The following is a 26,535-nucleotide window of genomic DNA, read 5'->3' on the forward strand; positions in this document are numbered from 1 at the left end:
AAAACACAACTAACGTCATTCACCACTTGCTCAGAACCCACATCAACCTCGTTATTCTTTGCTTATGCAGTTTTGGACACATTTGGCAAAATGTCCTCTTTTCGAACACTGTTTGCAAATGACTCTGATGGCAGGACACTCTTTGGAATTTGCAAAATGATTGGGACTCCCACACCTAATAGATGTATTTTTAGCAACAACATTTCCTGATACAGGTTTTATGGCTCGTGTTTACCACCTGTATAAGTGAAGATAACAGTAGATCTTTTTGTTTCTGTAATTCTTGTCTGCACAATAAAAAGTGTTCAACCCCTTTTTCAGTGATAATGACCTAATTCACCGTGTGGTCATTTTTAGACTATAGTTCCTCCCTTATTTTGTCAGAATTACAATACCTCATTAAATAGATATCTTATTCTTTCCTAAACAGTCATTCCAACATTACACGACGCAGCTAACTTTCTCAAAGCTGTATCAAAATCCTCAATGGATTCCTCTAGACCTTGTTTTCTCCTATCAAAGTGAGATCTTTCTAAAATAATGGAGACCTTAGGTAAATAGTGATTATCTAAGTTCTTGAGTGCTCTCTCAAACTACTTTCCAGCATTAGTTTCATCACCTTCTCCTCTATCTGGCAAATTTTCAAAAATATCCTGTCCCTTTGCCCCAAGACAGTGGAGTAACATGGCAGTTTTCTTTTCTGGTGACAAATTCCAACCACAAACCTTTAAGTAATTGATAAACACCTTGTTCCATTTTGTCCATGCAATTGGAGGTTCCCCTGGTGAGGCCAGAAAAATGGAAGAAGTGAAATGTTCTGCATGAGTGTAACGATGCAGAACAGGAAGACAGAACATAGCATATATGATGAAAACAGAACTTTCCAAAATTAAGTGAAAAGTACCAAAAACACAGAAGAACTTGACCGTCGACGGTGAATACCACATAAGAATTATAAAAAATAAACACTGTACTGCAAGGGCAGCTGAAATCATCAGGTAAAAAAGACGTCTCCTATAGAAAGAACAGATTGCTAGAAAACAGAAAGCTAGTTGGTTAGGAATATAAAACTGAATTATGATAAGGACATAAGTGGCAATAGGCTGTAGACCCAGAAATAGGATTCCTCAAGTGACAGCTGACACAGGGTGACAGGAAAGACAGTCCAAAATCGGAGAAAGTTAAATAAACTTAAAATCACAGTACCTGTTTTTTACCAATGGTAACGAAGAGCAAGATAAAGTAATATTATCGAAATGATACCACATAGGAGAAAATAAGATGAAAATAAACACTGCGTTCCGTGTTGAAGTTTCTTCCTCTGATGACAGAAATTGTCCTAATCTCCTAAAGCACATGTGGGTTTGAATCCCATCCTTGTCACCATTGTGAAAGTTGAGATTTCCAAATAAATCCAAAAGTCAAGTAAATACAGCTTTCCAAGTAAATTCCAGAGGAGAAGAAACTCCATCCTCTCGGGACCTCAGCCAGCCTATCTATAATAGTTCTACCCTTGAACAATAACATTCTACATTCCATGTGCTTGCATGGGTCTGAGCATTTAATACAAAGGAACACAAGAAGTTAAAAGTAGGCACAGTAAATAGTCAAGAGATAGCACACCTACCTATATTTACTAGCCCTGCAACATCTGTTCTGGCATTGATATCATAGTTTATGACATTAAAATATTCTGGCTATCAAATTAACTGGAGTAAGTGTGAGGACTTCCAGCTCTCTCATAAAACTATCAGAGGTGTAGGTGATAGGATATGACTTTAAGTATTTAAAGGGTTATCTTAAATATCTTGGAATCTTGATTAACATGAGGCTTTCTAATATGGTTTCTGGCAATTTAAATCTGCTAATACTCAAGATGCATAAAAAGTCTCAAGGAAGGTCAGATTGGAACTCCTTTTTTGGAGCTTGGATGATTTTGGAATTTGGTGACTATGATGCAGAGTTCCAGCCAACAAATAAGAATGAATAACAGGCAACTCACATCCAAGACCTGTTTGGTTTGACATCTCTCTTTGGAGTCAAATTATTCCAGACAGCATTGTCATGCCCAATGATTGACTCTACACTGAAGGCATGTCCTTCTGTACTGAGGAAGATAGGTATAGATCCTCTTATACACTCATCAGTACCACTTTGGGACAAAACAGGCCTGAAAAAGAAAAGGTTGAGAGTTTCACTGGACAGCATGGTCCTTTAAAGGAGTAGACAAAATCAGATCAGATGGTGTCAAATGGCACAGTTCATGCATCTGAAGAATTGCAAATGGAATACAGATTAAAGCAAAACAGGTATGGAGATACCCACAACTGATGAAGGATAGAATTGTCATAATCACAACAATATTTCCTCAGTCACCAACACTGTCATTTGTTATCGCAGTTGAATTGTTCCAAAGGATGAATAATTCTGACACAATTTTACTGAGCCATAATGATTCTTTTTAATAGAAATCCACGATATAGAACTCAGGGTTTTCAGACTGAAATTCACCTATTACAAAATATGACATAATTGGGATTAGATGCCTGTGAAGCCCCTTAAAGCATGCATGGGTTGATACGTCACTTTTTGGAGATGTGATAACGCTGAGGGTGACCTTTTACATATGCCTAGGTCATGCCCTAACATTTCTCATTACTCATCAGAGATCTTGCATACGTTGAAAGACACTTGCCTTCTACTGCTCCAAACCTCAGTGAGACTTGCATACATTATTACATAATACACGAGGAGTCACCTCACACTGTCATGTAGGTTCTCCTTATCCTAATGAGACTACTGGATTTGGGCGGCAGAATCACCTGACTTGTGGGACACTGAGCACAATCCCACACCATGTAACTCCTGTCAGGCCAATCCGGGTTTTTCCAGCCAACTAGCAGTGCCTCATCTCCACCCGAGAGCGAGGATGATTGTGGCAACCGGACGCATGACAGAGAGGACTCCTCAGGGGAATCGGGGTCAAACAGATCTCATCCCTTTCTCTCTGTTACATTAGCCTCACACAGACAAGGACCGACAGAAGCAGAGTATATTTCAATAAGGTTTATTGATGTAAAAGTAACTACATCTTAGATAAAATGGCATGTATTGCAATAACTGGGATGATAAAACATACTAGAAGCAATATTGTGACAAGAAGAGTGAAACACAAAAAATAGTCCCCAAATACTGTCACTAGGAATTATATATATATTTCCTAACTAAGCTATGTTAGAGCACAGCGTGATAAATCCTAATCCGCCCTTCTGGTTCTCCTCTGGGAAGACATCATTCCCCATACCTGAGCAAGGAAGCCTATTGTCTAGAAAGACACTGTCCCCATATAGGCCAGGGATTCAGCAGTCTAAGTAAACAGCTGTAGCGCAGATGTTCAGCAACTCAGCATGCAGATGTGGCCATCTGGCTGGAATCTCTCTCTAATGTGTATGGGACAGAGAATTGTTTTATGATAAAACAAGTGATGTTCTAAGGAAGGGTCTCCACATAAGAATATGTATGTTTCTATGAATGTCCGAGACACAGCGTACCACTTTTGCCAGTAACCCTATCTGACTGCAGCCTTGAAGGAAGCACAAAGTGAAATGAAGCAGCGCTAAGAATGTGATGCATTCCTAGGCGAAAGAACAGACCGATAGAGAAACTAAAACAACACCGCAAATGTGGCTAATGCTAGAAAAATAAAGCATATAATATAGCGTGAATAAAATGTAACTGGGCTAAAGTGCACAATCGCAGGCCTAGTTTGCTAAAATAACGTGTCTAAAATATGGCTAAAATCGCTATACAACAACACTGTCACAAATATATAACATCTTCTTTGGCAATCACAAAGGTATTGATTCTTTGCCACTGGAAGTCAATAGTAGTGCCATTCCAATGAGAGTAGTTAACAGAGCCGATTTTCATGATTTTTTATGAGAACATAAATGATAGGATGCTAGAAAAATTGTGGCTACTTCAAGGTAGGCTTACCCCTTCTTGGTTAACAAAAAGGCACGCTCTACCATCATGCCTCCTGCTTTGATATTGTATGCAACTGTTTACAGATGAAGAGGGATTTAAAGAAAAACAAGTCTATCAGAGACAGCCAGTGGTCAATTTAACTGTTTTTTCCAGTTTTAGCCACTGGCACTTATTTCTCAACACCGCACTTATTTCTGACACTATATCACATGGTCGCAATGTCAGCCTATTCTTGAGGAAAGCATAACCATACATTGTTTAAAACTTCAATATAAATATAAATTAAACTAAAATACCTAATTCAGTCCTTTCTAACAGCTTTAGTGATGTAGACTAATCCAAATGGGGGCATTTATTGGATTTTTTTATTATAAGGTGACAGTGGTACTGGCATTTGGTAATGTTGGCAGGTTACACTAGCTGCAGTGGCGTGCTGTAAAATACCTTGGGCCCTGGCACTTATATTTTTTTTGATGAATGAAGCACTAGAGACAGCCCTTCTAACCTGTGTACACTTGGAACGTACATATTGAATGTGAGGTCATACGTATTCCAATAATAAGGCCCTCATTGTAACATTGATGGTAAATCCCACTTACCGCCACGCTCACTGACGCCAGCATACCATGGCCGGGGCGGACATTCGCTCACCATATTATGACACACACACACACACCAATCCATCACTATTCGGCCACATACACAATTCCGCCACACCAAAGGTCAGTGATAAACTGGCGGTATCAAAACCCACACCGTTATGCCAACAGAACAACGCCCACACTTTATGACCCATGAATCATCACTGTGGACATTCAATGGCGGTAAACCACTGGCGGTACATACCACTGCATTCAAAATACACACACACATACAAAACAACACCACATCGGACAATTCAAACTACACACACCTGACACATGTACACACACCACACCCACCCACTCACACCACTATAAAACACCCACCCACATTCCCCACAACCCTGTACGACTACAAACCATTGGCACGAGACAGACTCCATAACCACAGACAAGACCACAGCCACACACCACCATCACCTATACACCGCCTACGCACCCCACATCACACACTCCAACACATCACCGTATACACCCTCACACACACTACTCACACAACACCCATGGCTCCACAAAGACACCCCCGATTCTCAGAGGAGGAGCTAAAGGTCTTTGTGGAGGAAATCATCCGGGTAGAGACACAGCTATTTGGAGCACAGGTGCAGCAGATATCCATTGCTAGGAAGATGGAGCTATGGCGAGGATCGTGGACAGGGTCAATGCCGTGGGACAGCACCCCAGAACCAGGGATGACATCAGGAAGAGGTGGAACGACCTACGGGGAAGGTATGTTCTATTGCAGCAAGGCACCAACTTGCTGCACAGAGGACTGGCGGTGGGCCACCACCTCCTCCCCCACAACTAACAGCATGGGAGGAGCAAGTCTTGGCAATCATGCAATCTGAGGGCCTTGCCGGAGTAGCAGGAGGACTGGACTGAGGTAAGTCAATTCTCTATTACTATAACCCCCCTACCTGCATGCCATCACATACCTCCACCCTCACCCTCACTTCCATAACTCCACCACCTCCCACACACCCCACCATCACACATCACCCATCTCAATGCCAAGCCCTGCATGCACCACCAATGGGCTGGCGGTGCTTCCTGGGCCATTCTGACCGTGGCGGTAAAGCCGCAGTCAGAAAAGGGGAACCGGCGGTTTCCCGACGGTTTACCCCTGGCCCAGGGAATCCTCCATGGCGGCGCTGCTTCCGACCCCCTTCCCGCCATCCTGTTCCTGGTGGTTTTTACCGCCAGGAACAGGATGGCGGGAACGGGTGTCGTGGGGCCCCTGGGGGCCCCTGCACTGCCCATGCCACTGGTATGGGCAGTGCAGGGCCCCCCTAACTGGGCCCCACAAAGATTTTCAGTGTCTGCTTTGCAGACACTGAAAATCACGACTGGTGCCACTGCACCCGTCGCACCCCTGCAAATCCGCCGGCTCCATTCGGAGCCGGCTTCCTCTTTGCAGAGGCTTTCCCGCTGGGCCGGCGGGCGATCTTTTGGAGATCGCCCGCCGGCCCAGCGGGAAAGTCAGAATGACCGCCGCGGTCATTTGACCGCGGTGCGGTCTTTTGGCGGTCTCTGCCCGGCGGGCGCCGCCCGCCGCCCGCCGGGGTCGGAATGACCCCCTTAATGTCTGACATATTTCCTATAAACCTTTCAAAATCTAATGCAGCGGAACATAATCCAAACAGCAACCTATTAAATCTAAAAATACCAAAAGGAGTGATGAATGACGTGTAATTCTTAAATTCTTGACTCAGATGGGATAGGGGATGTGCAGAAGTAAGTTTGAAGGTAGTGAAAACTTTGCACCACCCAAAATGCTTACCATTTCCATTATGTTGGGAAGTAGGAATTTGTCTTCAACCACGTGTTTGTTATGCTGTCTTAAGTCAATACAAAGGCTGATCTCACCAGAACTCTTGGCTGCTACCACATAGGGCAAAACCCTTTCTGAAATTCTACAGCCTCAATTATGCCCTCCAAGCACAACAAGTTCTTGTCTAACGGCATCTTGCAAATTGATAGGTACTTTTCTTACTTTACATGTCACTGGTGCTGCATCTTTTTTAAGTTGTTTGTGGTGAGTATACCCAGCTAAGTATGGTGTCACCTTGATGGGAACATATATCTTCCCCTGTATGACATTCCCATGGAACTCTATTTGACAGTACAAATCCCGACCAGTTCAGTGGGTTTTCCCCATAACCATATGGTTTTACATCTGGTTTCTCCAATTAGACTGTACCTTGAAACTTTTCCTTGTAATCTGAGTGTGACATAAGGTATAGCTTTGCTCATGAACCGATCATCATTGTGATGTGAATAACATTAACATTCACTCACCAGATGGATAATCACACACAACACCCAAAAGACAACTAACGTCATTCACCACTTGCAACACCACTTGCTCAGAACCCACATCAACCTCGTTATTCTTTGCTTATGCAGTTTTGGACACATTTGGCAAAATGTCCTCTTTTCGAACACTGTTTGCAAATGACTCTGATGGCAGGACACTCTTTGGAATTTGCAAAATGATTAGGACTCCCACACCTAATAGATGTATTTTTAGCAACAACATTTCCTGATACAGGTTTTATGGCTCGTGTTTACCACCTGTATAAGTGAAGATAACAGTAGATCTTTTTGTTTCTGTAATTCTTGTCTGCACAATAAAAAGTGTTCAACCCCTTTTTCAGTGATAATGACCTAATTCAGCGTGTGGTCATTTTTAGACTATAGTTCCTCCCTTATTATGTCAGAATTACAATACCTCATTAAATAGATATATTATTCTTTCCTAAACAGTCATACCAACATTACACGACGCAGCTAACTTTCTCAAAGCTGTATCAAAATCCTCAATGGATTCCTCTAGACCTTGTTTTCTCCTATCAAAGTGAGATCTTTCTAAAATAATGGAGACCTTAGGTAAATAGTGATTATCTAAGTTCTTGAGTGCTCTCTCAAACTACTTTCCAGCATTAGTTTCATCACCTTCTCCTCTATCTGGCAAATATTCAAAAATATCCTGTCCCTTTGCCCCAAGACAGTGGAGTAACATGGCAGTTTTCTTTTCTGGTGACAAATTCCAACCACAAACCTTTAAGTAATTGATAAACACCTTGTTCCATTTTGTCCATGCAATTGGAGGTTCCCCTGGTGAGGCCAGAAAAAAGGGAAGAAGTGAAATGTTCTGCATGAGTGTAACGATGCAGAACAGGAAGACACAACATAGCATATATGATGAAAACAGAACTTTCCAAAATCAAGTGAAAAGTACCAAAAACACAGTAGAACTTGACAGTCGACGGTGAATACCACATAAGAATTATAAAAAATAAACACTGTACTGCAAGGGTAGCTGAAATCATCAGGTAAAAAAGACGTCTCCTATAGAAAGAACAGATTGCTAGAAAACAGAAAGCTAGTTGGTTAGGAATATAAAACTGAATTATGATAAGGACATAAGTGGAAATAGGCTGTAGACCCAGAAATAGGATTCCTCAAGTGACAGCTGACACAGGGTGACAGGAAAGACAGTCCAAATAGGAGAAAGTTAAATAAACTTAAAATCACAGTACCTGTTTTTTACCAATGGTAACGAAGAGCAAGATAAAGTAATATTATCGAAATGACACCACATAGGAGAAAATAAGATGAAAATAAACACTGCGTTCCGTGTTGAAGTTTCTTCCTCTGATGACAGAAATTGTCCTAATCTCCTAAAGCACATGTGGGTTTGAATCCCATCCTTGTCACCATTGTGAAAGTGGAGATTTCCAAATAAATCCAAAAGTCTAGTAAATACAGCTTTCCAAGTAAATTCCAGAGGAGAAGAAACTCCATCCTCTCGGGACCTCAGCCAGCCTATCTATAATAGTTCTACCCTTGAACAATAACATTCTACATTCCATGTGCTTGCATGGGTCTGAGCATTTAATACAAAGGAACACAAGAAGTTAAAAGTAGACACAGTAAATAGTCGAGAGATAGCACACCTACCTATATTTACTAGCCCTGCAACATCTGTTCTTGCATTGATATCATAGTTTATGACATTAAAATATTCTGGCTATCAAATTAACTGGAGTAAGTGTGAGGACTTCCAGCTCTCTCATAAAACTATCAGAGGTGTAGGTGATAGGATATTACTTTAAGTATTTAAAGGGTTATCTTAAATATCTTGGAATCTTGATTAACATGAGGCTTTCTAATATGGTTTCTGGCAATTTAAATCTGCTAATACTCAAGATGCATAAAAAGTCTCAAAGAAGGTCAGATTGGAACTCCTTTTTTGGAGCTTGGATGATTTTGGAATTTGGTGACTATGATGCAGAGTTCCAGCCAACAAATAAGAATGAATAACAGGCAACTCACATCCAAGACCTGTTTGGTTTGACATCTCTCTTTGGAGTCAAATTATTCCAGACAGCATTGTCATGCCCAATGATTGACTCTACACTGAAGGCATGACCTTCTGTACTGAGGAAGATAGGTATAGATCCTCTTATACACTCATCAGTACCACTTTGGGACAAAACAGGCCTGAAAAAGAAAAGGTTGAGAGTTTCACTGGACAGCATGGTCCTTTAAAGGAGTAGACAAAATCAGATCAGATGGTGTCAAATGGCACAGTTCATGCATCTGAAGAATTGCAAATGGAATATAGATTAAAGCAAAACAGGTATGGAGATACCCACAACTGATGAAGAATAGAATTGTCATAATCACAACAATATTTCCTCAGTCACCAACACTGTCATTTGTTATCGCAGTTGAATTGTTCCAAAGGATGAATAATTCTGACACAATTTTACTGAGCCATAATGATTCTTTTTAATAGAAATCCACGATATAGAACTCAGGGTTTTCAGACTGAAATTCACCTATTACAAAATATGACATAATTGGGATTAGATGCCTGTGAAGCCCCTTAAAGCAGGCATGGGTTGATACGTCACTTTTTGGAGATGTGATAACGCTGAGGGTGACCTTTTACATATGCCTAGGTCATGCCCTACCATTTCTCATTACTCATCAGAGATCTTGCATACGTTGAAAGACACTTGCCTTCTACTGCTCCAAACCTCAGTGAGACTTGCATACATTATTACTTAATACACGAGGAGTCACCTCACACTGTCATGTAGGTTCTCCTTATCCTAATGAGACTACTGGATTTGGGCGGCAGAATCACCTGACTTGTGGGACACTGAGCACAATCCCACACCATGTAACTCCTGTCGGGCCAATCCGGGTTTTTCCAGCCAACTAGCAGTGCCTCATCTCCACCCGAGAGCGGGGATGATTGTGGCAACCGGACGCATGACAGAGAGGACTCCTCAGGGGAATCGGGGTCAAACAGATCTCATCCCTTTCTCTCTGTTACATTAGCCTCACACAGACAAGGACCGACAGAAGCAGAGTATATTTCAATAAGGTTTATTGATGTAAAAGTAACTACATCTTAGATAAAATGGCATGTATTGCAATAACTGGGATGATAAAACACACTAGAAGCAATATTGTGACAAGAAGAGTGAAACACAAAAAATAGTCCCCCAATACTGTCACTAGGAATTATATATATATTTCCTAACTAAGCTATGTTAGAGCACAGCGTGATAAATCCTAATCCGCCCTTCTGGTTCTCCTCTGGGAAGACATCATTCCCCATACCTGAGCAAGGAAGCCTATTGTCTAGAAAGACACTGTCCCCATATAGGCCAGGGATTCAGCAGTCTAAGTAAACAGCTGTAGCGCAGATGTTCAGCAAATCAGCATGCAGACGTGGCCATCTGGCTGGAATCTCTCTCTAATGTGTATGGGACAGAGAATTGTTTTATGATAAAACAAGTGATGTTCTAAGGAAGGGTCTCCACATAAGAATATGTATGTTTCTATGAATGTCCGAGACACAGCGTACCACTTTTGCCAGTAACCCTATCTGACTGCAGCCTTAAAGGAAGCACAAAGTGAAATGAAGCAGCGCTAAGAATGTGATGCATTCCTAGGCGAAATAACAGACCGATAGAGAAACTAAAACAACACCGCAAATGTGGCTAATGCTAGAAAAATAAAGCATATAATATAGCGTGAATAAAATGTAACTGGGCTAAAGTGCACAATCGCAGGCCTAGTTTGCTAAAATAACGTGTCTAAAATATGGCTAAAATCGCTATACAACAACACTGTCACAAATATATAGCATCTTCTTTGGCAATCACAAAGGTATTGATTCTTTGTCACTGGAAGTCAATAGTAGTGCCATTCCAATGAGAGTAGTTAACAGAGCCGATTTTCATGATTTTTTATGAGAACATAAATGATAGGATGCTAGAAAATTGTGGCTACTTCAAGGTAGGCTTACCCCTTCTTGGTTAACAAAAAGGCACGCTCTACCATCATGCCTCCTGCTTTGATATCGTATGCACCTGTTTACAGATGAAGAGGGATTTAAAGAAAAACAAGTCTATCAGAGACAGCCAGTGGTCAATTTAGCTGTTTTTTCCAGTTTTAGCCACTGGCACTTATTTCTCAACACCGCACTTATTTCTGACACTCTTTCACATGGTCGCAATGTCAGCCTATTTTTGAGGAAAGCATAACCATACATTGTTTGAAACTTCAATATAAATATAAATTAAACTAAAATACCTAATTCAGTCCTTTCTAACAGCTTTAGTGATGTAGACTAATCCAAATGGGGGCATTTATTGGATTTTTTTATTATAAGGTGGCAGTGGTACTGGTATTTGGTAATGTTGGCAGGTTACACTAGCTGCAGTGGCGTGCTGTAAAATACCTTGGGCCCTGGCACTTATATTTTTTTTGATGAATGAAGCACTAGAGACAGCCCTTCTAACCTGTGTACACTTGGAACGTACATATTGAATGTGAGGTCATACGTATTCCAATACTAAGGCCCTCATTATAACATTGATGGTAAATCCCACTTACTGCCACGCTGACTAACGCCAGCATACCACGGCCGGGGCGGACATCCGCTCACCATATTATGACACACACACACACACCAATCCATCACTATTCGGCCACATACACAATTCCGCCACACCAAAGGTCAGTGATAAACTGGTGGTATCAAAACCCACACCATTATGCCAACAGAACAACGCCCACACTTTATGACCCATGAATCATCACTGTGGACATTCAATGGCGGTAAACCACTGGCGGTACATACCACCGCATTCAAAATACACACACACATACAAAACAACACCACATCGGACAATTCAAACTACACACACCTGACACATGTACACACACCACACCCACCCACTCACACCACTATAAAACACCCACCCACATTCCCCACAACCCTGTACGACTACAAACCGTTGGCACGAGACAGACTCTATAACCACAGACAAGACCACAGCCACACACCACCATCACCTATACACCGCCTACGCACCCCACATCACACACTCCAACACATCACCGTATACACCCTCACCCATACTACTCACACAACACCCATGGCTCCACAAAGACACCCCCGATTCTCAGAGGAGGAGCTAAAGGTCTTTGTGGAGGAAATCATCCGGGTAGAGACACAGCTATTTGGAACACAGGTGCAGCAGATATCCATTGCTAGGAAGATGGAGCTATGGCGAGGATCATGGACAGGGTCAATGCCGTGGGGCAGCACCCCAGAACCAGGGATGACATCAGGAAGAGGTGGAACGACCTACGGAGAAGGTATGTTCTATTGCAGCAAGGCACCAACTTGCTGTACAGAGGACTGGCGGTGGGCCACCACCTCCTCCCCCACAACTAACAGCATGGGAGGAGCAAGTCTTGGCAATCATGCAATCTGAGGGCCTTGCCGGAGTAGCAGGAGGACTGGACTGTGGTAAGTCAACTCTCTATTACTATAACCCCCCTACCTGCATGCCATCACATACCTCCACCCTCACCCTCACTTCCATAACTCCACCACCTCCCACACACCCCACCATCACACATCACCCATCCCAATGCCAAGCCCTGCATGCACCACCAATGCATGGACACCACTCACAGCCCTGCATGGAAACCTATCGCTAAAGCATGCACACTAGAGAGAATCAGCTGGCCCACCACATACCAACTCACACAAGTGAAAGCTGCCAGGGCGAATACAACCAAAGAGGGCAACCCACCAATGCACAATATGTCACACACAGAAACAATAACATTGCATTTACATCCCCACAGGTACCCCAACCAATGTCAGCAGAGAAGAGGCGCCAGCAATATCCAGTCCCTCCACAGAAGAGGCCCACAGTGATGACAGCAACTCTGGTCGCTAGGATCTGGATGACTAACCTGGCCCATCAGGGACCTCCGGACAGTCAGTTACCCAGCCACAGTCACACACCACCACAGAGCCTCCTCCCTCAGGATACGCCAATACAGCACCCAGCCAGTGTACCCATACCTCTGTCCCCAGGACACGTCAATCAGCAGTGTGTCCAACACTATAGGGACCCCAGGGCACACCTCGCCCCCAAGACAATCAGGGAACTGGGGTCAGTGGCAGTGGTCTCATGGTTCAGGGGACAGAGGCACAGGGCAATAGGGAAACCGGGAGGATTGCTGTGCGCCAGGGGAGGACAGGCCCAGGGAACCGACTCTCCAGGAGGCAGTCACCAAGATCCAGGAAGCCTACCAGCATTCCCAGGATATGCTGGGCCAGATCCTGGCCAACATGCAGGAGAACAGGCGGCTGTTGGAGGGACAGTACCAGGGGATCAGGGAGGACTTGCAGACCATTAACACCACCCTGTCCTCCATTGCAGGAGTACTGGCAGACATGGCCAACATTATGAGGGAGGCGGCCTCACAATAGCGGGCCCCTGCCACTAGTCAGACATCTGAACTACCTTCCACCTCCGCTTCCGCTAGTGGACATGAGGCCCTGCCAGAGGACCAACAGGCCACCAGCACCCCTACCCCTGCAGAAGGAGAACCACCAAGCAAACGTTCCCTGCGATCCAGGCAGAAGCCAGAGACTATTGCCAAGACCCCCGCCAGGAAATGAGGCTCTCCTGATTGTCACCCTTGTGTCCCACTTTGTCACCCTGTCCACCTAGAACTGCCATTGCTCCCCTTCCTATGTCCCCTTTGAAAATGCACCTGTGCTAAAAATAGACTGGAACAATACCCTTTACTTTCCTCCATTATCACCCCATCCCAATGCACCTGCCCCTCTACTTCTTAGCACTCAAATAAACACCCTTTGAAAAAATACAAGTCTGGAGTATGTCAAATGATTTAAGTATGTATTCGTTTAACCAGGTTCAAACATTGCAATTCAACAGTACAGTAATGTTCACATTGAAAAGAACTGTAGTTGGCTGCAGTGATCAGACCAGGAGCAATAGTGGGGCACCAACATCTGCAAAATGAGTTACCAAAGGGTACAGTGAGTGGGCATAGAAGTGGGAAATAACAGCATGCCAGTGACAAAGATAAACAAGAAAATATCAATGAAAGATGAAGTAACACTGTCCTACCTGTGTGTCACTGGAAGTATTGTCTGATCACTGCAACTCTGTTGTCCTCATCCTCATCCTCTGCCTCCTCATCCTCACTGTCCACAGGGTCCACTGCTGCCAAACGGACATCTCCAGTCTCCTCCTCCTGTAGAAAAGGCACATAAAGTCTCAAGGCAAGGTTGTGCAACATACAGCATGCCACGATTTTCTGACAGACCTTCTTGGGTAAGTAGCACAGGGATCCACCTGTTAGATGGAGGCACTGAAACCTGACCTTCAGGAGGCCAAAGGTACGTTCTATTATCCTTCTTGTACGCCCATGTGCCTCATTGTAACATTCTTCTGCCCTTGTCCTGGCATTCCTCACAGGGTCAGTAGCCATGATAGGTTGGGGTAACCTGAGTCACCTGCAAATATGGAGGGACAACATTTAGCCATATACTATCCGATATGGCCCACACAATACCCATACACCAACATCCACTGGGTGCCTCTGTAGTTGGGCCATCACATTTGGGATGCTGCTATTCCTCAAGATAAAGGCATCATGCACCGACCCAGGATACTTAGCATTGACATGGGAGATGTACTGGTCTGCCAGGCACATCATCTGGACATTCATAGAATGAAAACTCTTTCGATTTCTGAATACCTGTTCATTTTGCAGGGGGGGATAAATGCAATATGTGTTTCATCAATTGAGCCAATTATGTTGGGGAAATGTCACATTGCATAGAAGTCAGCCTTCACTGTGACCAAATCCTCCACTGGGGGAAAACAATGTAGCTGCACATGTTTAATTAGGGCAGACAACACTCTGGTCAGCACTATTGAGAATATTGGCTGTGACATTCCTGCTGCCAAGCCCACTGTCACTTGAAAAGATCCAGTTGCGAAGAAATGGAGCACAGATAAGACTTTCACAAGAGGGGGCATCCCCTGGATGGATTGCAGATATCAGGCCAGGCTCCAGTTGGGCACACAGCTCAGTGATTGTGGCCCTGTCAAGTCTTTAGGTGAGGATAATGTGCCTGTCCTCCATTGTTGCCAAATCCACCAGGGGTCTCTACACAGTGGTATGTCTCCATCTCCTTCTCATCTGCAGCGGTAGCAATCTATGGGCAAAAGAGTGAGGAGCCGGTCACAAATTGAACATTGTAGCCACAACAGTACAATGCATTATGTTAATTTGAAATGTATAAGTGGCATTTGTCCTGTATGACCAATTGTGAGATGTGACACAGTTATAATCCAGGGCCTGCCCCCCCCTGAAATGGCGTCTGCCTGTCCTGCGTGGAGGGATAGATGGAAGTGAGGTAATTCTGCTGACGTTGTGCGCAGTTGCGGGAGGCGGTCGGGAACCGTCGTGCAACTCCTCATTGAATAATATTGGCCCTTATGGGGTACAGTGGCCAATGGTGATGTATGCCGGTGGTGACGGCATGCACCGCCGTTGACATCACCACCATTTTCTATCTGTTCATTCACTTGCTACCCGACCTTCAACAGGAAAGGACCTACACTGCATGTGCTGCTGTGACCTGTGTCTGGAACCTACCATGGCCCGTGTGACTGGGGAAAGGGCCCCTGCCTTCACCTCGGCGTAGTTGGAGAGACTGGTGGATGAGGTCCTACCCCACTACGGACTGCTGTATGGACACCCGGACCAACAGGTGGGTACACTGTGTGCACAATGCGTGGGGCATGAATGCATGGAGTGATGTGTGTGAAGGCCTCGTGTAGGGGGGGTTGGTGGATGTCCCCATGGGCGGCGTGCAGCTTGTGTGCTGGGCCCTGTGTGTGCAAATGGCGACGTGAAGGTGTATGGTGGGCCATAACTGTAACAGGCAGGACGGTCTGACTAATACCTTTCCCTGTGTGTATTATTTCTGCAGGTCAGCGCCCATCAAAAGAAGGGTATATGGCATGCCATCGCCAAGGACGTGCGGACCCTGGGGGTCTACGGCAGGTGGAGCACCCACTGTCGGAAACAGTGGGAGGACCTGAGATGCTGGGCATGGAAGACCACGGAGGCCCAGCTGGGGGTGACCTCCCAACGAGGAAGGGGTTCCCGTCGAACCCTGACCCCCCTGATGGCCTGCATACTGGTGGTGGCCTATCAGGAGCTGGATGGGCACTTTAGGGCATCACAGCAGCCACAAGGGGGTGAGTACAGTGCCCATCATTTCAACTTACGTATGGTAGAGGGGTACCCGGGTGGGGGATGTGTGCCTGTGGGTCCCCCTAGGCCAGGCCTGACATTGCAGAGTAGGTCCCATGTTGGGCAGGGTTCTGATGTGATATTCCTCCTACCTAGCTTGTAGGCATCCACTACTGGGCAGGGCTGTGTGGGTCCCAGGTATGCTGCAGTTGGCAGTATGTGTCCCTCCCCATGCCCTGGTGGCTAGCATTGTTACTGGTAGTGCATTGCATAGTGAGTACGCCCGTTCCCTGTGTGTGAGGATGGTATGTATCCCAACGATGGTGTTGGTGCTGCCATTGACCCAGTGTATCCTTTGTCCCCCCCCCATTTTTGTTTTGTCATCCTGTCCTTCTGTGCATTAGCATCATCTGGCGGAGGAGCAGAGGCACTGGCGACGGAGGGAGCTGCATCCCACAGGACCCAGGAGGCAGAGTCCACCGACGCTGAGGGCACCAGTGGGACGGAGGGCGAGGGGATCCCCACAGCGGACACAGGAAGGGACAGTCAGACACAGATACCTCCTCGGTGGAAGCTCCCGGGTGGTGGCAGACACCTCCTTGACCACCCCAGCTACAGGTACAGCCGCCACCCCGCACCAGCACCGCCCTCCAAGCAGCCCATCATCGAGTTGCCCGTGCCCGCTCACCCCAGAGGGTGGGCGTCTCCTGAGCCCCAGGCACCTCAGGCCCTGCCCCTGTGAGCCCTGCTGCCCTGAGTGAGGAGGCTATTGACCTCCTGCAATTCATCTCTGTTGGGCAGTCAACCATTGTGAATGCCATCCAGGGGCTGGCAGCCCAAATGCAACAGACCAATGCATTTCTGGACGGCATTCACACTTGCTTGGCGGCCCAACGGAGATCAAACCAGGCTCTGGCCTCCTCTCTGGTGGCAGCCATTGTCCCTGTTTCCACCCTCCCCCTCCAGCTTCCTCATCCCAATCCCATTCTCCTCAACCCTAACCAATCCCAAGCACACAGGCAGACGAGCATGGACACAGGACAACACACAAGAGTTGCACAGGGAAACACAAGCACCACACATCATCCCACAGGCACCCACACAAACACAATCTTGATGCAGACATACCAACCTCCACTGCCTCCACTGTGGCCCCCTCCTCCTCATCCTCCACCTCCCTCCAAGTTGTGTCTACACTCACACCTGCATGCACTACATCCTCATCCACTACCACCATCACCAGCACACCTATCAGAACACACACCTCACTGGCAGACACCACCACAACAGCCATGCACACGTCCCCTGTGTCCTCTCCCACTGTGTCTGTCCCCCCTCCCAAGGTACACAAATGCAAGCACTCAGACATCCAACAGCCATCCATCTCACACTGCATCCAGCCCATGCACCTACACACAAACACAGCAGACAGATACCTCCTACAACCACTCCCTGTTGCTCCACTCCCAAAATCTCCCCCTCTTCCCACCCCAATGTCCCTAAGCAGCCTTTCCTCTCCACCATTGACCTCTTCCCTAACCCTCCCCCCGTCCTTCATGTCTGGCTCGGGTGACTAAAACCCAGGCAAGCACCTCAGCCACCCAGTCCACGGGCCCAGTAGTGTCCACACACACTCATGGTGGTAAAGGATCAAGGGAACCAGGCAGTCTCAAGGAAATGGTGCCATCCCCAACTGCTGCCAGGAAGGGCAAGGAGCCTACCCCAAGTGCTGCCCTGAAGGGCAAGGTGCCATCCCCAGCTGCGCCAGGAAGGGCAAGGAGCCTGCCCCAAGTGCTGCCCTGAAGGGCAAGGAGCCATCCCCAGCTGCTTCCAGGAAGGTCAAGGAGCCTGCACCAGCAGGCAGGAAGGACAAGGGGCCTGGCGCTGGGACTCAGTCGGAGCCCCCAACAAAAGCCATGTTTGTGCAGCCGTCCAAGGCTGCAGGGGATAAGCAGGAGCTTCCCCCCACAACCACTACCACCACTACCACCACTGAGCAGCCGTCACCACCGGCGGATGGTCTGTAGACATGCCTCCATGGGCTGTTGTGTGGCCTGCCCCCTGCAAATCCAGTGGGTATGACACCCAGCTGAGAGACTGTGACCTTGCAATCCCCAGGATCAGAAGCACGATGCCCTCTCCAGAAACAATGGATATGACACCCACTCACCCCATCCTCCCGAGGATCTGAAGCACAGGGTACGATGCCCTCTCCAAAACCAGTGGGCATGACACCCACTCACCCCATCCTCCCCAGGATCTGAAGCACAGGGCATGTTGCCCCCTCCAGAGCATGTGGGCAAGTCACCCACTTGAGAGACTGTGGCTTTGTACTTTCCAGGACAGAGCAATGGGCATGTTGCCCCCTCCAGAGCATGTGGGCGTCACCCACTTAAGAGACTGTGGCCTTGTACTCCCCAGAACAGAGCAATGGGCATGTTGCCCCCTCCAGAGCATGTGGGAAAATCACCCACTTGAGTGACTGTGGCCTTGTACTCCCCAGGATAGAGCAATGGGCATGTTGCCCCCTCCAGAGCATGTGGGCAAGTTACCCACTTGAGAGACTGTGGCCTTATACTCCCCAGGCCAAGCACAGGGCATGTTACCCCCTCCAGAACCAGAGGTCTTCTATCCTCTGCCGGCTGAGGTTTCCCCCCGTTCCCTGTCCCCCTGAGGTGCCTGCCTATTTTCCAACTGATGCCCCTGCAGTGTTCTCTCCGTGTTGGTGCAGGAGACAAGTGAGACCTTGGACTTTGTCATGTGGCCCTGTGGCCCACGCACATTGAGGACTCGGCAGTGTCCCTTGAACTTTACATATGTTTATACTTTTAGATTGAATGTTTGTATTTTTGCTGTATTTATATTATTACACTCACTTTCATCAATTCCTGTTGTCCTTGCATTATTCCTGAGGGGTACGGGGTCAATATGTTTTCTTACTGCATCTGATTGTGTGTATGGTGTTGGGGTGGAGAGGGTGTTGTGTGTGTGTGTGTGTGTTACTCTCTTTTTCCTCCCCCCCCTCCCCGGTGTGCTAGGCAGCTGTACTCACCATGGTCATCTTCGCGTCGTTAGTGTTTGTGGTGGAGCAGGACATAAAATATAATTGGAAACATTTGCAGCTCGGGCTCCATGGCGTTGTGGTTGTTCCCTGTGTCTCCAAAGGTGAGTCCTTTCCTTTTTGAGGTCTGTTTCCGCCAGGCTTTTGCTGTCGTTGGTACCGTCCCGGAAAAGGCGGCCGTATGTGTTGTCATAATACGGTGGGCGGAACATTGACCTCCGCCTGACTGCAGGCGGCTACCGCCATGGTGGCTGTTGTTTCCGTCCTGGCGGTCGGTGTGGTAAAGTGGCTGTCTATCTGAGATCTTTCCGCCATGGTCATAATTTGGCAGTAGTTACCACCAGCCTGTTGGCGGTATTACCTCCACTTTATCACCGACCACCAGGGTTGTAATGAGGGCCTAAGTGACCAATGAAACAAATTAGGTAGCATGTTTGCCTTAGCAGTTGGGGTTCATTTTATGATATCAAAAGAGTATGCGCTATGCTAATTTCCTGAATTAGGACACAGAGGGGGTCATTCTGACCCTGGAGGTCGGTGACCGCCAGGGCCAACGACCGCGGAAGCACCGCCAACAGGCTGGCGGTGCTTCCTGGGCCATTCTGACCGCGGCGGTAAAGCTGCGGTCAGAAAAGGGGAACCAGCGGTTTCCCGCCGGTTTACCCCTGGCCCAGGCCATGGGGATTCCGACCCCCTTCCCGCCATCCTGGTCCTGGCGGTTTTTACCGCCAGGAACAGGATGGCGGGAACGGGTGCCGTGGGGCCCCTAGGGGCCCCTGCACTGCCCATGCCACTGGCATGGGCAGTGCAGGGCCCCCCTAACAGGGCCCCACACAGATTTTCAGTGTCTGCTCTGCAGACACTGAAAATCGCGACGGGTGCCACTGCACCCGTCGCACCCCAGCAACTCCGCCGGCTCCATTCGGAGCCGGCTTCATCGTTACTGGGTGTTTCCCGCTGGGCCGGCGGGCGGCCTTTTGGCGGTCGCCCGCCGGTCCAGCGGGAAAGCCAGAATGACCGCTGCGGTCTTTTGACCGCGGTGCGGTCATTCGGCGGTTCCTGCCAGGCGGGCGGCTACCGCCGCCCGCCGCGGTTGGAATGACCGCCAGAATCTTGAAATAGCACTTACATTGCTGTTATTTGATTTATTACAGGTTTCAGTTTGACTACAATATTTTTTATATTTTTGTCATTTCCATTGCCGTCTATTTAACATTGAGGAAGGGTTTATTGCATCTAAGGAGAAATTAGGACGCTATTTTTTCTTGTGCATATTTGAACATTTCAAAGAGCAGGTGACCTTCCTCGGGTAAGAAAGAGTTTTTCACTCCTGTAGACTTTTATTATAAACCTTTTCACAAGTGAGGTGCATGTTTCTATTGTCTCCTATCTGTTTATTAGACTCAGGGATTTATTAAATGTTGGAAGAGAAGCTTAAGGTATGTTTTTCCAACAGACTCGTGACCATGCCCACACCAATACTCATCTCAGACACATTCAATAATAATAATACTGTGCTTCCTTCCAAAAACTAAAACTCGAGCAAAAACAAAATATGCAACATGAAAACAAGACATTGAGCACTGAGGCTCATTGTTTAGAACTAACAATTTTTATCTCAAGAAAATGTATAACATGAGCAGTTAACTCAGGACAGAAATTTCCACTGTGTAAGCCACAGAGGAAGTTTGAAGAAACATTATTTTGCAAAGTTAGCGCACCATTTAAATCATTGTGTTTCTGGAAAATTACTAAAACATGAGGCCTTTTTAACTAATGCTAAAACATGAAGAATAAAACATTTAGGCCCTCATTACAACCCTGGCGGTAAATCCCGCTTACCGCCATGCTGAAGGGCGCCAACATATTGTGGCCGCTACAGGTATTACGACCCACATCTCTTAATCCGCCACAATACAGACACCCACACAAGTCCGCCACACCAAAGGTCAGTGATAAACTGGCAATACCAAAACCCAAACCGTCACACCAACAAGAATACGCCCACACTATCTCGACCCACGAATCAACACGCGGTCTTTCAACCGCGGTAATCCATTGGCGGTACACACTGCTGCACTCAAAATACACACACACTTACAAAACTATACCATAATGGACAATTCAAAATACACACACCTGATACACATACACACACCACACCCACACACCCACAGCACTATAAAACACCCACCCACATTACCCACAACCCCTTACAACAACATTTTTGGAAGAAGCAGAGAGAGAGCATAGCAAACACAACACCAGCATCCACATGCACACAACACCATCACTCATACAACATCCACGTACCTCAAACAACACACACCAACACAACACATCACACAGCATTACCCACTCCACATCATGGCACCTCAAAGACACCCCAGGTTTTCGGAGGAGGAGCTCAGGGTCATGGCGGAGGAAATCATCCGGGTAGAGCCACAGCTATTCAGATCACAGGTGCAGCACACCTCCATTGCTAGGAAGATGAAGCTATGGCGGAGAATTGTCGACAGGGTCAACGCAGTGGGACAGCATCCAAGAACACAGGATGACATCAAGAAGAGGTGGAACGACCTACGGGGGAAGGTGCGTTCAGTGGTATCCAGACACCAGATAGCAGTACAGAGGACTGGCGGTGGACCCCCACCTCCTCCCCACAACTAACAACATGGGAGGAGCAAGTCTTGGCAATACTGCTCCTGAGGGCCTCGCAGGAGTAGCAGGAGGACTGGACTCTGGTAAGTCATAGCTTTACTACTATATCCCCCCACCCCATGTGCATGCCATCACATACCCCCACCCTCACCCTCACCCCTATCACTCCAGCACCTCACATATGCCCCACCATCACAACCCACCTATCCCAATCCCAAACCCTGCATGCAACACCCCTGCATACACACCCATCACCAAAGCATGTCCAGTACAGATACTCACCCAGGCCCCAAAATCACAACTCACACAAGGGCCAACACAATAATACAAGCACAGGAGTAGAGAGTAACTCACCCATTGCACAAGATAGCACACACAGATACAATAACTATGCATTTACCTCCCAACAGGACCCATACCCAACGTCACCGGACAGGAGGTGCCAGACATATCCAGTCCCCCCACTGAAGAGACCCACAGTGATGACAGCAGCTCTGCACGCCTGGATCAAGATGACCAGCCCGGCCCATCAGGGACCTCTGGACAGTCGGTTCCCCTGCCACTGTCACAAACCACCACAGACCCTCCCCCCTCAGGAAACACCAGCACAGCACCCACCCAGCGGGCCCATCCCTCTGTCCCCAGGACACGTCAATCAGCAGTGTGTCCACCACTACAGGGACCCCAGGCAAACCCACCAACCCAAGACAATCAGGGACCTGGGGTCAGTTCAGGGGTCAGAGGCACAGGATAATAGGGAAACTGGAAGGACTGCTGTGGGACAGGGGGAGGACAGGCTCAGGGAACCCACTCTCCAACATCATGGGAGCATACCATCATTCCCAGGAGACCATGGGCACGGTACTGGCCAAGTTTCAGGAGACCCAGCTGATGCAGGAGGAACACTACCTGGGCATCAGGGAGGACTTGAAGTCCATCAACACCACCCTGGTCACCATTGGAGGGGTGCTGGCAGACCTCACAACACCATGAGGGACACAGTGGCACACAAACGGGCCCCTGACACTAGCCTGGACGATGTACAGCCCTCCACCTCCACCGGCACTAGCGGACAGGAGGTCGTCCACAGGAACAACAGGCCACCAGCACCCCACCCCCTGCTGAAGGAGAACCACCCCGCAAACGGTCCCTGAGATCCAGGAACAAGACAGAGAACATTGCCAAGACCCCGCCAGGAAATAACACTCTCCTGATTGTCACCCTTTTGTCCCACTTTGTCATCCTGACAACTTTGAACTGCCATTACTCCACTTCCTATGCCCCCTTGGACAATGCACCTGTGAGACCAATAGACTGGACTCTACCATGGACATTCTTCCACCATCACCCCAGCCCATTGCACAGTCCCCTCCACTTATTTGCACAGAAATAAACACCCTTGAATCACAAATGAATCTGGAGTCGGTCTGTACTTTCACAAATGTGTAATTGCAACCTCTCAAAAATATAGCAATGTCAATGTTCATGTTCACCAATGTTAGACATTTGTTGGGAAGCAGTAAACATAGCAGAAGGCAGAAAGTGGGACCCAAATTTGTGAAATGGAAAGCCAAAGTGACATGTCAGGGTCCATACACAGAGGTAAAAAGGCAGATTTATGCTATGTCCTACAGAAGTATGATATGAGAGAAGCAGTGCCATCCTCTTACCTGTGTCTCATAGGAGGTATTGCATGATGATGTTATTTCGGTTGTCTATATCTTCTTCTTCTGCCTCCTCTTCTTCACTGTCCACAGGCTACACAGCTGCCACAAGACCATCATCAGGCCCATCCTCCTGCAGAAAAGGCACCTCAGCCATCTTCTTGCTCCAGCGGTGCAGGTCCTTCCATCTCTTGTGGCTGTGTGTGCTCCTTCTATGATAGACCCCAGGGTCCGCACTTCCTTGGCGATTGCACGCCAAATACCCTTCTTCTGGTGGGCGCTGACCTGGAAGAAAGGTAAAGTAAGAATGGAACTTACTCCACTTGCCTGTTCTTCTTACTCATTGCCCACCAGTTCCCACCTATGCCCTGAAACACATACATTGACCATCCTCACAAGCAGGTCACAGCCCTTCACCAACATGTATGACCACTCCATACATTCATGTCCCATCCATCATGCTCACAGTGTACTCACCTGTTTGTCAGGAGTATCGTAGAGTAGCGTGTACTGGGGGAGGACCCCATCCACCAGTTTGTCCAACTCCTCTGCGGTGAAGGCAGGGGCCCTTTCCTCAGACACATGAGCCATTGTCGCTTCCAGACTGAGGTCACAGCAGCACTTGCAGTCTAGGTCCTCTCCTGTTGAAGGTCAGGTATCACGTTTGTGAGCAGATAGAAAATGGTGGTCATGTCCACCGGCGTTCATTGTCATTGGCTCCTGGAACCCATAGGGCCCAATGATAACCAATGCTGAATTGCGCGGCGGTCTTTGACCTGCTACCGTGACACTGCACAACACCATTGCAGTTACCTCATTTCCCCTTGTCCCTCCTTACAGGTCAGGCAGCCGCCATTTCAGGGGGGCACATGGCAGAGCATCTAACTGCATCACAGCACATTTGGGCAGGAATACGGACAGACAGCGCCACACACCAATTAAATCACAATAGTGCTAACCACCCTTGTGCAACCTATGTAGTACATGACCCTCTGCTCACCATTCTCCTCCATAGGGCACATCCACTGGGGCAGATGATGAGATGGCGTCATCCTCTGGTATACAGACCCCCGGTGGACCTGTTGACAATGGAAGACAGACACATCATTATCACCTACAGACCTGATCGTGCCACAATCCATGAACTCTGTGCCCAGTTGGAGCCAGACCTGATGTCAGCTATCCTCCATCCCACAGGAATCCCCCCTCTAGTGCAGGTCCTGTCAGTGCTCCATTTCCTGGCCATTGGGTCCTTTCAAACAACAGTGGCCATGGCATTAGGGTTGTCACAGCCAATGTTCTCTAACGTGTTGAGAAGAGTTTTGTCTGCCCTGCGGAAACACATGGGCAGCTACATTGTTTTCCCCCAGGTGGAGGATTTGCCCACAGTGAAAAGTGACTTCTATGCCCTGGGACATATCCCCAACATCATTGATGCCATTGATGGTACACATGTGGCATTTGTCCCCCCCGCAGGAATTAACAGGTTTACAGAAATCGTAAAAGCTACCATTCCATGAATGTGCAGATGGTGTGTTTGGCAGACTAGTACATCTCCCATGTGAATGCCAAGTATCCTGGCTCAGTGCATGACGCTTACATTTTGAGGAATAGCAGCATCCCTTATGTGATGGGCCAACTCCAGAGGCACCGTGTGTGGCTAATAGGTGAGCTCAAGGTCCCAACTCCTCCTCTGATGGGAGCTCCCTTGCGGTGGCGGGCACATCTGTGCCCACCGCAACAACAGGTACAGCCGCCCCCCCCTGTCAGCACCGCCCTCCCAGCAGCCCCTCAGCGTGTTTCCCGTGCCCGCTCAGCCAGGAGAATGGGCATCTCCTTCACCCCAGGAACCTCAGGCCCTGCCCCAGTCAGCCCTGCTGCCCTCAGTGAGGAGGCTATTGACCTCCTGAGATCCCTCACTGTTGGGCAGTCAACCATTTTGAATGCCATTCAGGTTGTAGAGAAGGAATTTGCAGCAAACAAAATCCATACCTGGAGGGCATTCATACTGGCGTGGCGGCCCAACAGAGAGCATTTCAGGCTCTGGCCTCAGCACTGATGGTAGCCATTGTCCCTATGTCCAGCCTCCCCCCTTCAACTTCCACTACCCAGACCCAATCCCCTCTACCTCAGCCTATCCCATGCACACCATCAGACCAGCATGCACACACATCAACATACAAAAGTGGCTCAGGCAAACATAAGCAACCCACACCTCCCACAGGCACTCACACAAGCACCATACCCATGCAGACACACCAACATCCACTGCCTCCACTGTGTCCCCTTCCTCCACGTCCTCCACCTCCCTCCCAGTCTCGTCTCCACTCACACCTGCGTGCACTACATCCTCAGCCACTACCTACATCACCAGCATGCCCATCACCACACACCGTTCATGTGCAATCACCACCCCCACTACCATTCACACGTCCCCTGTGTCCTCTACCAGTGTGTCTGTGAGCCCTCCTCCCAAAGTACACAAACGCCAGCACACCCCCACTCAACAGCCATCCACCTCACAACAGCCTCCAAACCATGTACCTTCACCCAAACTCAGCAGACGTACACCTCCTACAACCACTACCTCTTCCTCCACTCCCAAACCCCCTCTATCTTCCCGTCCTAGTGTGTCTCTAAGAAACATTTCCTGGCTAGCATTGACCTCTTCCCTACACCCCCCCCCCGTCCTTCCCCTAGGGCCAGGTTGTCTAGAGCCCTGACCAGCACCTCAGCCACCAAATCCTCATCCAGTGTGGTCCCTGCAACTCCGGGAACATCGAAGGGGGCACCCATCAGGGCTGCCAGTGTGCCACCTAGTGAAGCCAAGGTACCTGCCAAGGTAAAGAAGGGGCCAGCATGCAGAATAGAAAAGCCGCACCAACCACCCAGC

The sequence above is a fragment of the Pleurodeles waltl genome, chromosome 3_1, assembly GCF_031143425.1.
Source record: "Pleurodeles waltl isolate 20211129_DDA chromosome 3_1, aPleWal1.hap1.20221129, whole genome shotgun sequence".
Lineage (NCBI taxonomy): Eukaryota > Metazoa > Chordata > Amphibia > Caudata > Salamandridae > Pleurodeles > Pleurodeles waltl.